Here is a 16,225-nt window from a genome sequence, read left to right on the forward strand (position 1 = left end):
CCGGTTGCGAACTGATGACTCGGGGTCATTTGTAAAATGACGTTTATTTGGATTGACATTCAAAACTTTTTCACCCTTTGTGAATCTTTAGAGAATTACATTTAGAATTGCATGTGTTCTGTTGCGTTTTAATTGTTTTTTTTCAAGTAACCTACTATGAATTTGAATTTTACTTTGAATTTGTCAAGTCTCGATCTCCACCTCTTTTTGTCTTCGTCTCTAAACTCTTCATGGCACCCCAGACTGCTTGTTCAGCCACTGTCAAACATATCATGTCAACATAATATCTTCTATCAAGCTCAACCCACTGGAATCGATGTACAGCTCACACCACCATCACGAGTGGGGCGAAGAAACGCAGAAGCTTCCAAACACCCCTGGTAATCCCCCCGAGGTTTCACCACGGTGGGATTTTATACCAAAATTCCTGCCAAGATTTTGATTTGATTCCTGCTATGATTGTGTAATTTAAAACGTGTAAGCGTATTAAGAAAACCTTTCATTGTGTTATTCTGATTAAAAACACATTTTACTTTGTAAGAGAGAACATTATATTTTTCTTTATTTTTCGTGGTGTTGGGGAATGGATAACACGTAAAGAAAAGAATATTTACAGAACCCATAGTGGCCAGCAATGGGTACAGACTACTCATTACTCCAAAATGACTAATAATGAATGTTTATTTTAAGCTAAATTACCTAGAATTTAATATATATATATTATTTACCAGTTGATATGCGATAAATTATCTAATGTTTTTGATGTTATAACAAGTATATGCAATTCAAAAACACATTTTTCTCTGAAAAAATACACAAGTTATTGAGTATACCCTATACCAGTTTATATTTAATGAGAAAGTCGTATCAGAATAGGAGTTAAAATATTAGTTAGATACTTAGATTCCTCAAAAAATATTTCAAGAACTCAGTAGAATATTGCAATATAAAGTTGTTCAATATTGTTTTTTCTTTCTCAAAAATTATCATACATTAAAGAAGAAATTTTTACCTTTGATAAACAATGTAAAAACAGTGCTCTTTGTCTCATAAGACTTTTAATTTCTTATTTACGTTATATGTTTATAACGTTACTACCATTTCCTCCGATGTAAAGTAACTACTCGAGGTAAGTTAGTTTGAACTACATTTGTTAACAGTGAAACATCACAAAAAAAAAGAACAAATGTTACTCTTGCTTACACTGAATGTATTTATACAGATAATTACATTATTGTGACTAAACGCAATAGAAAATCGAACATTAATTGCATTAACGTTAGATAACACTATAATCAAACATAGAAGAGTAAGGCGTCCGTGGAGAATACTGTTCAATATTTTTCTAACGACACATAATGCTGCACAGTGAGGTGTTTTTACTACACATTTAAAAAAGATCAAACTTAAGTTTTAGCTTGGTTTTAAAACATTCGAAAATTTTATGCGTGTATATTTTATATCTTAAAAAAAAACATCTATACTATTATTCTGCTTGTTTGTATGTACGACCGTTATGCTTTTTGGCCGAGAACCTGCTGCATAACCATACGTAGTTAGAAAGTTTCTCCAAGAAAAACCGTGCATGCGCATTATTCACTCGACGACAAACAGTTTGCCTGCAGCAGCCCCTTCTTGTTTCATACAGCAATTGTAGCGACTTGATCACTGAGCTTTGCAGCTTTTAACAACAATAGGGCAATGTAAATACACTTTATTAACCATTTTGTACAACAGAACATAAAAACTTATCAAAGATTAAAAAAAGGTTTGACTTTAGGTCGTAGAATAACATTATAAGTTTATTTATCGATAATATTAAGTAGAGTAAAGTTTAGTCCTAACTAAACTAAAGTAAAAAAAAAAAAACTTACACAGGTTACAGTGTTAATTTATCTCTTTATCGAACTTAGGCCTGACATATTGTATTGTGCTAGAAGTGTTATATTTAAAGAAGTACTGTTACGATAAAGATACTAATTTGGCCGGAAATGTTTTGCGTGTCTCTGCTAGTAATATTTATTGTGGTAATAGAGAATTTTTATATGCAAAAAAAAATTAATTTCGTTGACCACTATAAAACACTTGTTACTTCATTCTTGAATGGCTACTAGAAGGTTTCATGACAATATTTATTAAACATTCATACAGCAGTCGTGGCCGAGTGGTTAAGGCGATGGACTCGAAATCCATTGGGATTTTCCCGCGTAGGTTCGAATCCTACCGACTGCGTTAGTTTACTTTTTCCTTGTTGTTAAAAAAAATATTATTATGGCGATGAATTTATTAATATTTTCTTAATTATAGTAACTTTTATTTATTATAAGCCTTGAAAATGTACAAATGGACTAAAAGACCTCAAACAAAAGTAAGGTTTTGTTAAGTATCTAAGAAAATATTTTCATTACAGCGTTACTTTGACTCACTGGATGATTGAATCATCATAACTGTAAAATAAATTATTTAATAATAAGTTACGTATGAAAGTTACGCCTTTGAAAAAGGCGTTATTATGACGTATTTATTTAATAATTTTATTTAGTGAACAATAATTGGGTGAATTGTTTTAGAATATTGTTACGTCTCTGGTCGTTAGTTAATTTTCCGTAAAAATTATTTCCGAAGAAACTTTAGCGATACAAGTCCTTTCTTAAATAAAACTGGTTTATTCTTTCTGAATACAACTTTGCAATACACTTAATTTTTACAGTCATGCTATAACAAACGCTATAACTCACAACGAACGTCTCACGTGCTCGACTCAACAATACGTCTCTCTCTGTCCGCAGTTCAATTACCCATTACATTACGTGTGGTGTAATCTGTGTTTGTTAAAGATAGCCAAAATAACCAGCTATATGTGTGGTGTAATCTGTGTTTGTTAAAGATAGGCACGATAACCAACTATGTGTGCGTTATCTGTGTTTGTTAGAGATAGGTACGATAACCACTACGTGTGTGTAATCCATGTTTGTTAAAGATAGACATGATAACCAACTTTGTGTGTTTAACCTGTGATTGAATGATGGCTATATGTACAAAGACACAATTAAAACGTTTTCATTGTCAGTAACGTGGTCACATTGCTCGTGTTTGTCATATTCCTTCTCATCCACAGACGTAGTCCACGTAACTTGGTAAAGTGGTACCTATTGTTTCGGATTTGGCAAATCGGGAGATGAAGAAGCATCTAAAGCCAAAGCTTTTGTTAATGACGTGTTATTATTACAGGAATCATAAATATGGGTTCTTTCTGTGAAAAGGCAAAAGTCAAGGAGTCAACCATCTTTCTATTGGATGAGTAGAGCCATAATCACTTAAATTTGGAATCTCAGCCAAATAACAAGACACTCCCCCTGCCTACACCTGTCTCAGGTCCTACTTGAGATTATGGCTTAGTAGCTAATAAAGATATCTCGTGCCTTAGTATTTGATACGGGGTCTCGTCTGATTGGAAATAACCCCGGATGGAATAGATAGAAGAACTAATAAATCACATTGGTGCTGTTATTAATACGACATGACTAATAAATGTTAGATTAGATTTGGTGTTATTTTTGTTTCTAAACAACAGTGTTTACTAAGTTACAGATTAGGCCTGTTTAAAACGTAGATGAATTACGGAAGTAAACAAGAACATTATAAAAATGCCTTCTCTGAAGCATTACTTTATACTTAACTCAATGCATTCTTGTAAACCTTATACAAAATTAGGATGATGCAATCGTCCAATGACTCAAATTATGATATAACAGAATAACTTTGAAGCTCTCTAATAAAACTTTATTTTCAATAGTTATGTTTTAGATATTATATGATCAAGAACATACGTTACGAACATCACCGACGCTACAATTAATTTTTATCGAACACAAACCTAACGCGGTCAAATATAGCTTTTAAGTAGCATGTCCCTAAAATCAAGTAAAGTTTGGAGAAGTTAACGGTAAGAATCTTTATTACTGAATGTTAATTTATGTTTTAAATTGAATTGTCTCTCAGAACCAACATTGTTTATCAAAGTTACAAACAAAAAAAAATTATCGCAGTCGGTAGGATTCGAACCTACGCGGGAATATCCCAATGGATTTCTAGTCCATCGCCTTAACCACTCGGCCACGACTGCTGTCGAAGAATTATATTGAGGTAGTGATATACTGATATCGATAAATTAACGTACAAAACATTTCGTTAAATGTTGATCATATAATATGATGTATTTTATGATTTAACGAAGAATTATATTTTATAATTCAAGTGTTTTAGTGCCATTTTAACTAGTGAAAACTTTAATATTGTTTTTTAACTGTACATCACTATAGTTATATTGCACCTCTGAACTCTCGAGGAGTGTTCTATATTGTATTAATTAAATGTGCAGCTTTTGTATATATATGTATGTATGTCTAGATAAAACTTCCCGCGAATCTGGAGCTTGTAGGATCAAACTTGACAGGATGGCCTAGAGGACACCACACCCCTTATGTATATGTTTGTTTGTTTGTAATTAAGCACAAAGCTACACAATGGGCTTTCTGTGCTCTGCCCACCACGGGTATCGAAAACCAGATTCTAGCGTTGTAAGTTCGCAGACATACCGCTGTGCCACTGGGAGGCTTATCTATATGACATACCTCACCTACCTAGGCCTAATATAGGGGCCTAGATGTAGGTTTACAGGATCGATAGAACATGTTTCGCCATCGTATTTTGTGGTCTTGTTCCCCTTAACCCCACCCTCTGGATCCCGAGGACGCCATTTTTGAAGCAGTACTTAAACCACTACTCACAAGAAAGTGAGAAAACATTCGACACTGTATGGCACAACGGGTTAAAATACCAAATGTCACAAAATCAACTATCGCTGACTTTCCAAGTTTCTAGACAACAGGAAAATGTGAAGGGTTAATAAAACCTGGTACACTGAACTATAAGATATAAACTGGAAAATATTATTTCTTTACAAATATCTTTATTTCACAACGTCAGTGTATTGAATACTACACCCCAAGGTAGATATCTATATATACGACAACCTAATCCTAAACAAACAGTGGTGAAGGAATTGATGTGACAAACGCAATCATTGTTTTACTTGTAATGGAAAGAAATTAATGTTAGAAAAAAAAGTAAAATGAGATTTGAGAATGATAAAGAACAACATTAAATTATTCATGTTTTGATCTCCTCGTTGAACATTTCATAAGTTTACATTTTTTATTTTTAACTTGGTGTGATGAAAAATGTTAGATGTTTTATTATTAACTTTATTGCTTTCGTTGACAAACCATTTTTCTTTCAATATAAGTAAATAAAAACGCTTGAATTTATTGCTAAATAAATAGATATGATAAATGTGTCTGTTCTCATGTATACTAAGAAACAAATCAATTTGAAACATTTAATAACATTCAGCATGTTTCTCAGAGCACTCTCTAACAACTGTTGCGCTTGTCACACCCATTCCTACCCGATTGTTTATTTAGGTTTAGATTGTCGTATCAAGACATCTAACCTGGGGTGTTATATCCAATACGTTCGCCTTCAGAAGAATGAACAATTAGAAAAAGATAATTTTTACAATTTATATTCTATAGTTCAGTGTACCAGGTTTTCTCAGCCGTCCTTTAACATCAGTTAATGTTGTGTAGTTATGGGAATTTACAGACGACACAGAAAAATGAACTTCGTCTACTAATCTTCAACATAATGGATGGGAATACCGAAGATTATGCGGACATCCTTCATTATGTTTTGTTTTATTAGAAAACATATAGTTAAAAAATTGTTAATATGTTGTTATAAAAGTAAAAGATATGACTATCTCAATATAACAATTCAATAGCAGTTATGGCCGAGTGGTTAAGGCGATGGACTTGAAATCCATTGGGATAATCTCGCTTAGGTTCGAAACCTACCAACTGCGAGTGATAAACTTTTTAAAACATTCGGAGAAATCGAATTGTTCGATCTATAGTATTTGTTCGACTATTTCACTGACAATTTTATGTACTAATTTCGATCAGTTCTTCTAAAGCCAAGTGAAATATCATATAAGAAACTATATCTTAGGACATATTAAGGATAACTAATAATATATATTTATATTAAGACGTTTAGATTTAGTTTCTTGCAAACTAAAGTTTAAAGATATGAACTCTACGGATTCTGATTATTAAATGATTAGTAGTGATTCAATGTTCTGTTTATACAGAATCTTTTTTTATTCCATATGTAAGAATTTCGTCACTATGTATATTATTTTTATTCTTTAGGTTCTATATTTAAAACTTCTTCATTACTTCTATTAGAGAAAATAATTATAAAGCATTCCATTCAAATAAGTAAATATCGCAGTCGGTAGGATTCGAACCTACGCGGGAATATCCCAATGGATTTCTAGTCCATCGCCTTAACCACTCGGCCACGACTGCTGGAAGATACTTTTTATATGAAGGTTATTTCTTAGCAGGAATTGAAATAAAATTGGGTCATTCTAAAGATTATACTAATACCAACATCATGTCATTTATTATTTAGCTAAGAATTATGTCAAAAACTTTTGTGATGCCCTGTTAAATTATATCTCGAAACATCTTCTCTATAAGAAACAGCAGATCTTTTGAAATTCTCGAAAGGGTTAATTAATTTTTCTGTGACATCTAGAAATTCTTATAACCATAGTAAATATTAATAAATGATAAAGAACCGTGAATGGTTTAGAGAAACTGGTCAATTGAACTATAAAATGTTATTCTTTTCTCAGTGATGTTGTATATATGGTGAATCATTTCGATTGTACAGTTCAACTCTAAACTCTTTTCAGAGGGTGTTGTGCGGAAAGTCCAGTAACTGCCCCAGTGTGAACTGAGAATATAATTATTCAGTACTGTTTACAGGAATTTCTCTACAATGTGATTGTGGAAGAAATAATAGTGTGTATGGAGAACGTGGGTACATATATGAAAATATTACCCTTTACTTAATGGTGATAATTCGAACTTACAAGAGAACATTCCAGTTGATTTCAATGCCTTAATGAACGAAGGCTGGAAATGAATTTACGGCCCTTATCCTAAAAAGAACAAAAAGATCCACGTCTGTAGTATGAACCTCATCACATTTCCAATTTCAAATGTAGTCAGTAATGAAAGTACCTTCTCAATCGGAAATCGTGATGCTTCAGAATTAAACTCCGAGCAATCCTTATTACAGAAACTTGATCCACCTGGGAGCTAACTACTAGGTCGAATACGCTCTCCTGTTACGCAATTGGATCCACAATTATAATTCTCACAAACGAAATATTTTGATCGCAAATATTTCGAAATTTCGCATGTTTAAACCCCATGAACGACCATGCTAGTTCTTTTAGTCCTGGGGGCGTTAAAAGTCACGGTTGAACCCACTTCTTGACTAATATAGCCCAAGAGGTGGCGGTACTGACTAATTGTCTTCATTCTAGTCTACAACTTTTAAATTAGGCACGGTTAGCGCAGATAGTCCTCGAGTAGCGTAAAAAAATAACTACCCGCCCCACATTTTAAATGATATTACCGACTAAAAATGGTCTTTTGAAACAACTCTAGCTCTGCTTCAGTGTGGGCTCTCGCTTCATTTGTGTATTGTGGTATCATAGAAACCATTCCTAAATTCAACAACAAATTGCCAAGTCTTATGCATTTCATTCATAAAGAGGTTTGATTAATAATAATAATTTATGTTTGGTTTTATCTTCACAATTTAATATTTGTTGAATAAGCTTTGAATTCTCCACTCTTGGAAATTTACTATAAGAATGAACATGTTTGAAGAAGAATTATCATAAAAGTTATTATGATTATATATACTTCATTGTATCTCAATATTGTCGTAATGACACATGATGTGTTCTTATTTTTTTAAGCTTGTTCTTCACGTGTATTTACTACGGGATTTTTTAAAACTTTGTTTTTATTTTGTAACACATAGTCTGAAGACGGATATAAGAGTGATTTCTTCCAATTAAAAACAACCTAAAACTCCAAATATAAACTGTATTTTATTCGACTCAAAAGTACTTGCCCTCATCAGGGATTGTTCTAAATCGGTACGTGCATGATGTGAGTCTATAGACGAAACGAATGGTCTTCCCATGTTAAACTGAAGCAAACGGGGAAGAACTAAAATCTGTAAAAACAAGTATTATATAGAATAAAAAGAAATCGTTCAACACAGGTAAGATTCCAATATTTGTGTACAACAAATAAATAAATCTTTATTCTTTAGTTTATTTAAACTTATGAAATCATGATTATTAAATATTGAAAGATGAGATAATTATACAAAACTGTTTTTATTGTCTTTTTATCATTTTATGCGACAACCAAATCCTAGTCAAACAATGGTGTGGAAATGGGTGTGACAAGTGCAACAGCTGTTAGAGAGAGCACTGTGACATCTAACCTGGGGTGTTATATCCAATACGTTCGCCTTCAGAAAAATAGAACAATTGAAAAAACATCATTTTTACAATTTATATTCTGTAGATCAGTGTACCAGGTTTTCTCAGCCGTCCTTTAACATCAGTTAATATTGTGTAGTCATGGGAATTTACAGACGACACAGAAAAATTAATTTCTTCTACTAATCTTCAACATAATAGATGGGAACACCGAAAATGTTCGGTTATCCTTTACTATGTTTTGATTTACTAGAACATATAGTTAAAGAACTGTTAATATGTTGTTTTAAAGTAAGATATATCACTACCTCAATATAATATTTCGACAGCAGTTGTGGCCGAGTGGTTAAGGCGATGGACTTGAAATCCATTGGGATTTTCCTGCGTAGGTTCGAATCCTACCAACTGCGAGTGATTAACTTTTTAAAACATTCGGAGAAATCGAATTGTTCGATCTATTGTATTTATTCGACTATTTCACTGACAATTTTATGAACTAATTTCGGTCAGTACTTCTAAAGCCATCCCTTACAAAGTTAAGTATCATATGAGAAAGTGTATCTTAGAATATATCAAGGATAACTAATATTTATATTAGGACGTTTAGATTTAGTTTCTTGCAAACTAAAGTTTAAAGATATGAACTCCAAGGATTCTGATTATTAAAAGATTAGTGATGATTCAATGTTCTGTTTATACAGAATAATTTTTATTACATATGTAAGAATTTCGTCACTATGTATATTATTTTTATTCTTTAGGATCTATGTTTAAAACTTCTTGATTACTTCTTTTGGAGAAAACAAATAGTATTTTGGCCAAATAATCATTCAAATAAGTAAAATGAAATATCGCAGTCGGTAGGATTCGAACCTACGCGGGAATATCCCAATGGATTTCTAGTCCATCGCCTTAACCACTCGGCCACGACTGCTGGAAGATACTTTTTATATGAAGGTTATTTCTTAGCAGGTATTAAAATAAAATTGGATCATGCTAAAGTTTATACTAATACCAACATCATGTCATTTATAATTTAGCTAAGAATTATGTCAATAACTTCATACTTCTTCAACTTTTCTGTCACTCTCTGTCATTTTATTCCAGGACTGATAGGCCAGTAACGCGTTACGCCCTCTCCCCGACCACGAGACTAAAACTACAGAGCATACCAACCATGGTTAATGAATGAGTAGCTCTATAATCTTATATAATATGCGAACCGTGGTGTTTGTCCGAGTGTTCGTCTGTCTCATGTATGCTGAACAGGACAATAGAAAAACAATTTAAACATGAATAATAAAAAGTATTTGAATATAAAAATATTTTACATACACATATCACTCTGTCATATATGAATGTATGGAAGATTAAAATGAACCTCCATTGAGTTCTATATAATACACATTTTCACAATTTGTTCCAACTGTAGCAGCCTTTTTTAAGGTTACGACCATGCTAATCTTTGCCTTTCACGTTGAACAAACATGGTTGATCAGAGTACATATCAATATTGAACAAACATGGCAGGTCAGAGTACATATCAATATTGAACAAACATGGCAGGTCACAGTATATATCAATATTGAACAAACATGGCAGGTCACAGTACATATCAATATTGAACAAACATGGCAGGTCAGAGTACATATCAATATTGAACAAACATGGCAGGTCAGAGTACATATCAATATTGAACAAACATGGAGGTCACAGTACATATCAATATTGAACAAACATGGCAGGTCACAGTAGGATATCAATATTGAACAAACATGGCAGGTCACAGTACATATCAATATTGAACAAACATGGCAGGTCACAATACATATCAATATTGAACAAACATGGCAGGTCACAATACATATCAATATTGAACAAACATGGCAGGTCACAATACATATCAATAAAATGACTCATTTCAATAAATATCCAAACTTTCTAGTTTTTGTAGAGGTTCACATCTTGTATAGTCACATGATGGATATGCCATATGCTCAAAGAGTCTCTCCTGATTGGCCAAAAGCAAAATGTTTCTCAGAGTAAATTCCATGCACATGTAGTGTAGAAGCATGTTTCCTTGTTTCAGTAGGCATTGAAACATTTAGCATACACAAAGAAACTTTATCTCGAAACATGCTTCTTCGAGTAATCTGGTTTAGAGATTATAAGTATAAAATTCAAGATATGATCCTTATAGTGGGTACAGCACACATAGCCCATTACACAACGTTTCCCTTAACAACAAACTGTATTTATTTTACACTGAATAAATTTTATTCATTTTTAAGTGTAATACTGAGTTGCTCTTGTTTTAAGATAACTCTTTGTTTTTGTCAGCTTTAATATAATTGAGCTGATTTCTTTGGATATGAATACGTTAGAATGTTTATAGTTTGTTATTAATAAGTTTTGTGGCGTTACAAACATTAAGAGCACAGGGTGTAAAAATATTTGATTTAATTTCGCTTTTGAACTAGTTAATTGCTTACGTAAATCTAAATACAAACCTATCCAGAATCGGTAGCTATAAAGTAATGTCCTGATATATATATACGATGTTCAACTTTTGTCACTTCGAAAATATTCGTCAAGTATATTCAACAAAAGAGAGAGATTTGTCTACCTTTTCACCCAAATTCTTTTTTAACATATAGTTTATTGTATGATTTGTTATGACTAGCATAAAATACCCGCGCTCCGTTGCGGAGTTTAAAAGAGTCTCTCGTGTTTTGTAAAGGCCCCAATTTATCGATCCAATTCTTCCATTATCCCAAATTAATTTTATAGCTATCCCTAGAAGGGCCCGTATCCTTTAAAAAAAAAGTGTTATCGATAAGGGCAATCTTGGGCCACATTTAGTCCTCTATCAAGTTTGGTCTTGCTAACTCCAAAACTGTGGGAGGAGTTAGTGCACAAACAAACTGAAACACATAATATTAATATATTCCTAAAATGCGATTTACCTAAACTGGTAAAGCGATAAAGGTGTCCAACAAAAAATAAATTATTTTCCTTCTCGCATTTTCTGTGTCAGAAGCATATTGATGCTGAATATCAGTTTATCCTTCGCATTTTCCTGTAAAGCTCGTTTACAAGCAGGATAATTTAATAATATATTTGTATTATGATTACGTAACAACAAGTTTATGGTATAATAAATGCAAGTATTCTTAGAACATAATAATAGCTATTACTATAGATATTAAATTCTTTAGGTGTTGTTTGTTACGAAAAACATTTGCATATATACTTATATTATGGAGTTTGACTATTCGAAGTTTTGTTTGAAATGGGATATTTATTATTCAATATAACCATTTCGTCACAAGGTATGTGTCCATATTTTAGGTTGTTCTGCAACAGATTTAAAAATATTTGATTATTTATATTTCATGAAAATCATTACATTGGCAAAAGGAGTGGACGTTATAATAGAACATTTCATTCGAGAAAGATATGTCTCAGTCGGTAAAGGCTTCTGTGTATTATTGAATTTCATGAAGTAATTATATTTATAGGTTATTTGTATAAAGTATGTAGAAGGGGGAACTAGTAGCAGTCGTGGCCGAGTGGTTAAGGTGATGGACTAGAAATCCATAGTTCGAGTGTATCAAGTCTGTGTTATTAACTCCATACTTTACATATATGACCCCCCCCCCACACACACACACACTCCACCCAACACACACTATACATATACACGACCTAGAATGGCCACACGAAGTTCAATCACAGAAGCCTCACAGTGTGAGTGCGTCAAGGCTCTGTTATTAGCCCCCACATACAAACTCCACCCAACAAACACTATACATATATATGAACTAGAATGACCACACGAAGTTTAATCACACAAGACTGTCAGTTTGCAGATGACATTTCAAGATGATGTTCTTCCTTCAAAGAACAACAACTACACCAAACATAGACCTGTTGCTCCAAGTTGAGTGTAATTGTAAATCCACAAAAATCACAACTAATAGTGTTCAGTAGGACATTGTGTAAAAAAACCAAGCCTAGTTCAAATCAAACTCCATGATGATATCATTAAAACATGTAAATACTTAAGTATCACATTTGACACAAGACTCAAGTGGAACAGAAATATTACTAGAATTGTTAATAAAGCCATTCACCGTATTAACATATTAGAAGCTGTAAACAGCAAACTATCAATCTCTAAAACCCTTCCATGGATTTACAGTTTATCCATACATATCCGATCGTAACTACCTCAGAATTGAGAACCAAGCACTCACAATGATAACAAAACTATCTACAAACACCATTATCAAAGAACTCCATAGATTTTACACATCAGCTAAAAAGCACTTTAATACAGCAATTAATAAATATCTACTAACTTCCTTTCGATGTGGGAAGGTATAGTTATCATCTAGGTGTGATTAGTTTTTCAAGAAGTGGGAGAACACATCTTCTGAAGTGATATCTTCTAGGAGTGTCGCCTAAGTGAAATACTTCCTGCTACCTGGACTTTTTCATCATCATTAGTACATATGACATTATAACCCCCCCCCACACACACACACACTCCACCCAACACACACTATACATATACACGACCTAGAATGGCCACACGAAGTTCAATTACATAAGACTCACAGTGTGAGTGCGTCAAGGCTCTGTTACTATCCCCCCCCCCTACACACACACACACTCCACCCAAACTGTTAAAACTGAATATGGTATGAATCTGTTGAACGAATTTTCCCATATAATTTTGAACTATAACGTTAGCTTGTTTTGTAAATAGAAAAATCATCATTCACCTATGTTTAAAGCAATTGTTATTTCAGCAAAAAAAAAAAGAAAAAAAGGGTAAAATACATCATAAATGAACTAGAATATTTCGACTAATATCCAGTCCCCCGGTGGGACAGCGGTAAGTCTTCGGATTTACAATACTGAAATTAGAGGGTCGATTTCCCTCAGTGGACACAACAGATAGCTCGATATGGCTTTGCTATAGGAAAACACACACTCACAATTCAAAGAATATCCCAATGGATATCAGATCTACAGCTTTATCTTCTAAACTATGCCTGCGTTATATACAGTTTAGGACTGCATGGGGGAAAAATACAAAAATTAAAATTGTTATTAGTGTATTTTCTTACCATGCATTAAAATAATCACATTTATTCTCCTAAGCAGAAGTAGTAAAACACTTTTTTTTATCAATTATATTTTATTTTTGTAAAATGAAAAGAAAACATTGGATTCGAACCTGCGTCGGAATATCTCAATGGATTTTAAGTAATCTGATTTCGTATTTCACTGCATATTATAAATCCTATATTGGATTTTAGGACTTTGGCAAAGTTTTCTAATAAATACAAAACTTTATAAAGCCAAATTTATTGAAATCTTTGGTGTTCGGTTGTGTATAAGGAAGGAGGCAGTTTTCGTTTATAGACGGAGTTATTATTTGGCTTCTATAAATTCCCATAAGCTATAACCAAAATTGACCTACTTGAAACTATTTTTTACAAGTCACTTTCTAATAAATATAGCACTTACTGTTAGGTTAGGTTTGAAGTCAAGCACAAAGCTACACAATGGGCTATCTGTGCTCTGCCCACCACGGGTATCGAAACCCGGTTCCTAGCGTTGTAAGTCTGCAGACATTCTGCAGACATTAATATCTTAGATTCGAATGAGAACGAGAAACAAAGCATTTAGTTGTAATTGAATTATAGATCTGTGCAGAAATATATTTTCTTAAGCACAGTGTGAATCTTGAAAACTGTATTTTTAGAGAATATAAATCTCATTGTGTATCCTTGTGCTTCACAATAGAAAGTGCTTTGTAGAAGAAATAAATGTTTTTTTTACTTTTTATGTATGTTACTATAATTAGCCTTTTAAAAAATAAAATCAGTTTTTTGTTTTTGTTTTTTATTTTCGCGCAAAGCTACACGAGGGCTATCTGCGCTAGCCGTCCCTAATTTAGTGCAAGGCTAGAAGGAAGGCAGTTAGTCATCACCACCCACCGGGCTACTCTTTTACTAACGAATAGTGGGATTGACCGTCAAATTATAACGCCCCCACGACTGAAAGGACGAGCATGTTTGGTATGACGGGTATTCAAAACCGCGACCCTCAGATTGCGAAAATAAAATCAGTAAAGGTACTGAGCTGCTTTGGTATGAGAAAAGGATGTAAGATGATTGGTTCCCTTCGATAAAACGTGCTGCCATCACAGTGAATTACATGCAACTATTGTTCACACAACCCCTCTGGCAGACGATCGTGAACGTGAATTATTACAGCACGACCACAATATTTTGTATTTGAACCATTTCGTAGAGGTGTAGAAGGCAAAAAAAATGGGGTGGACCAAAGTTTAGTTAACCGATTAATTTTTCTAATTTTGATGCATTTTTACGGGGACAGATTGAAAAGTGGGGTGGAAGGGGGAGTCGCTTACTACGCCACTGTTTTGAATTTTTTGTGGTTAGAAAGTGGATATTTTAGTGGATTCCTCTTTGTTGATTTGATATAATAAGGAATTATAAACAGCCGAGTATGCCGTAAAGGAAACATAGTTTGAGTTCATTGATTTTTTTTCGTAATGTGAGATTCCGTTACGATGAGTAGTTGATGGTTTAAGTTACTTAAATACAGCTGCAAAATGCTACATTTTTTAAAAAACTGCAGTTATGATGATACAGATTGGAGCCATTTTCAACAATCTCAGGATTACATTTTATACAACCTCCAACTATAAGAAGTACATTTTTTAGCTGCGGCATAGCGGCTCAAAGAATGTCTCTGAGTTTTTCAAGTAGAAACATTTAGCTCACAGCTCCGTCATCTCTTGGTCGATTTGAAATTTAATTACAGTTTTCCACTTAGGAGGTCAAACCCTTTCGATTGATATATTTGATCACGCTCAAGGTCTCATAGATTAATTTACTCTAATTCTGCGGCTATTGAGGATTCCCTCTTGTTTAATACTTAAAACAAAGTCTAATATTTGTTTTAACTAGAATGACATCTATAATAAGATAGGTTTCATTTTAAAATATTCTGCTTTTTCGTAATATTCATCATAAATGGTGTAAACCACATTCAAAGTTAATGTGACTGTCTTGCTCCACCTTCCCCAATGAAGATAACGTATCTTTGATTGTTAGCTTTAATGCCATTGGAATGTTTTATTTATGTACATTATTCTAAATAATTAGAGAAACGGTGATTAAAAACGACTAGAAAAGGCAAATGCTGTGAGAATGATAAAAATTTGTTTCTTGAAAATGAATTGCACCAGATTACAGTCACGTGTTGATAGCTTGCATTGTGACTGATTGTTATCCAACCAATCACGAAACACCAAACCAGTACGAACTATATAAAAGCAAAGGCAGTTATACTGTTCCCAGAGGCTTGATGTATGCTCCAGACCCGGTCAAACCAAATCCAGGACAAACTATAATACTCACGAATATGTTCATCCCTCACCAAGCAGCGGGGTAGAAGAGAAGCGGAAAAAAAGCTTCTGAACACCCCTGGTTGTCCTCAAACACGTTGAGGTTGAAAGAACGTAACCAAAATTACCACCCAGAGTTTTAGTATAAGTACTGTGCCAAGTAGTGGAAGGTTATTTCCAGTACAACGTTCAAGACTGAATTACTCCATCACAATTACACTTTTTCGTGGTCAAGGATGCTTCAAATGAAGAAGTGTTTCACTAAAAGCAGTAAACAACAAACTGAAGAGGATACGTGAAACAGGTACTGTTAAGTGAAGTATAATAGC

The 16,225-nt window shown here is 33.3% G+C and overlaps 6 non-coding genes across 6 annotated transcripts; 3 read left to right on the forward strand and 3 right to left on the reverse strand.

Annotated features, from left to right (window-relative positions):
• The first annotated feature begins 2,150 nt into the window (after positions 1-2,150).
• Trnas-cga lies at positions 2,151-2,232 on the forward strand. Its single transcript has one exon. It is a non-coding gene; the product is annotated as a tRNA-Ser (tRNA).
• A 1,812-nt stretch (positions 2,233-4,044) lies between these two features.
• Positions 4,045-4,126, reverse strand: Trnas-aga. Its single transcript has one exon. It is a non-coding gene; the product is annotated as a tRNA-Ser (tRNA).
• Positions 4,127-5,844: 1,718 nt separating this feature from the next.
• Positions 5,845-5,926, forward strand: Trnas-uga. Its single transcript has one exon. It is a non-coding gene; the product is annotated as a tRNA-Ser (tRNA).
• A 426-nt stretch (positions 5,927-6,352) lies between these two features.
• Trnas-aga lies at positions 6,353-6,434 on the reverse strand. The gene has a single exon. It is a non-coding gene; the product is annotated as a tRNA-Ser (tRNA).
• Positions 6,435-8,771: 2,337 nt separating this feature from the next.
• Positions 8,772-8,853, forward strand: Trnas-uga. Its single transcript has one exon. It is a non-coding gene; the product is annotated as a tRNA-Ser (tRNA).
• Positions 8,854-9,295: 442 nt separating this feature from the next.
• Trnas-aga lies at positions 9,296-9,377 on the reverse strand. Its single transcript has one exon. It is a non-coding gene; the product is annotated as a tRNA-Ser (tRNA).
• Positions 9,378-16,225: the final 6,848 nt, after the last annotated feature.

Source organism: Limulus polyphemus, unplaced genomic scaffold (assembly GCF_000517525.1).
Source record: "Limulus polyphemus unplaced genomic scaffold, Limulus_polyphemus-2.1.2 Scaffold9951, whole genome shotgun sequence".
NCBI classification, from domain to species: Eukaryota; Metazoa; Arthropoda; class Merostomata; order Xiphosura; family Limulidae; genus Limulus; species Limulus polyphemus.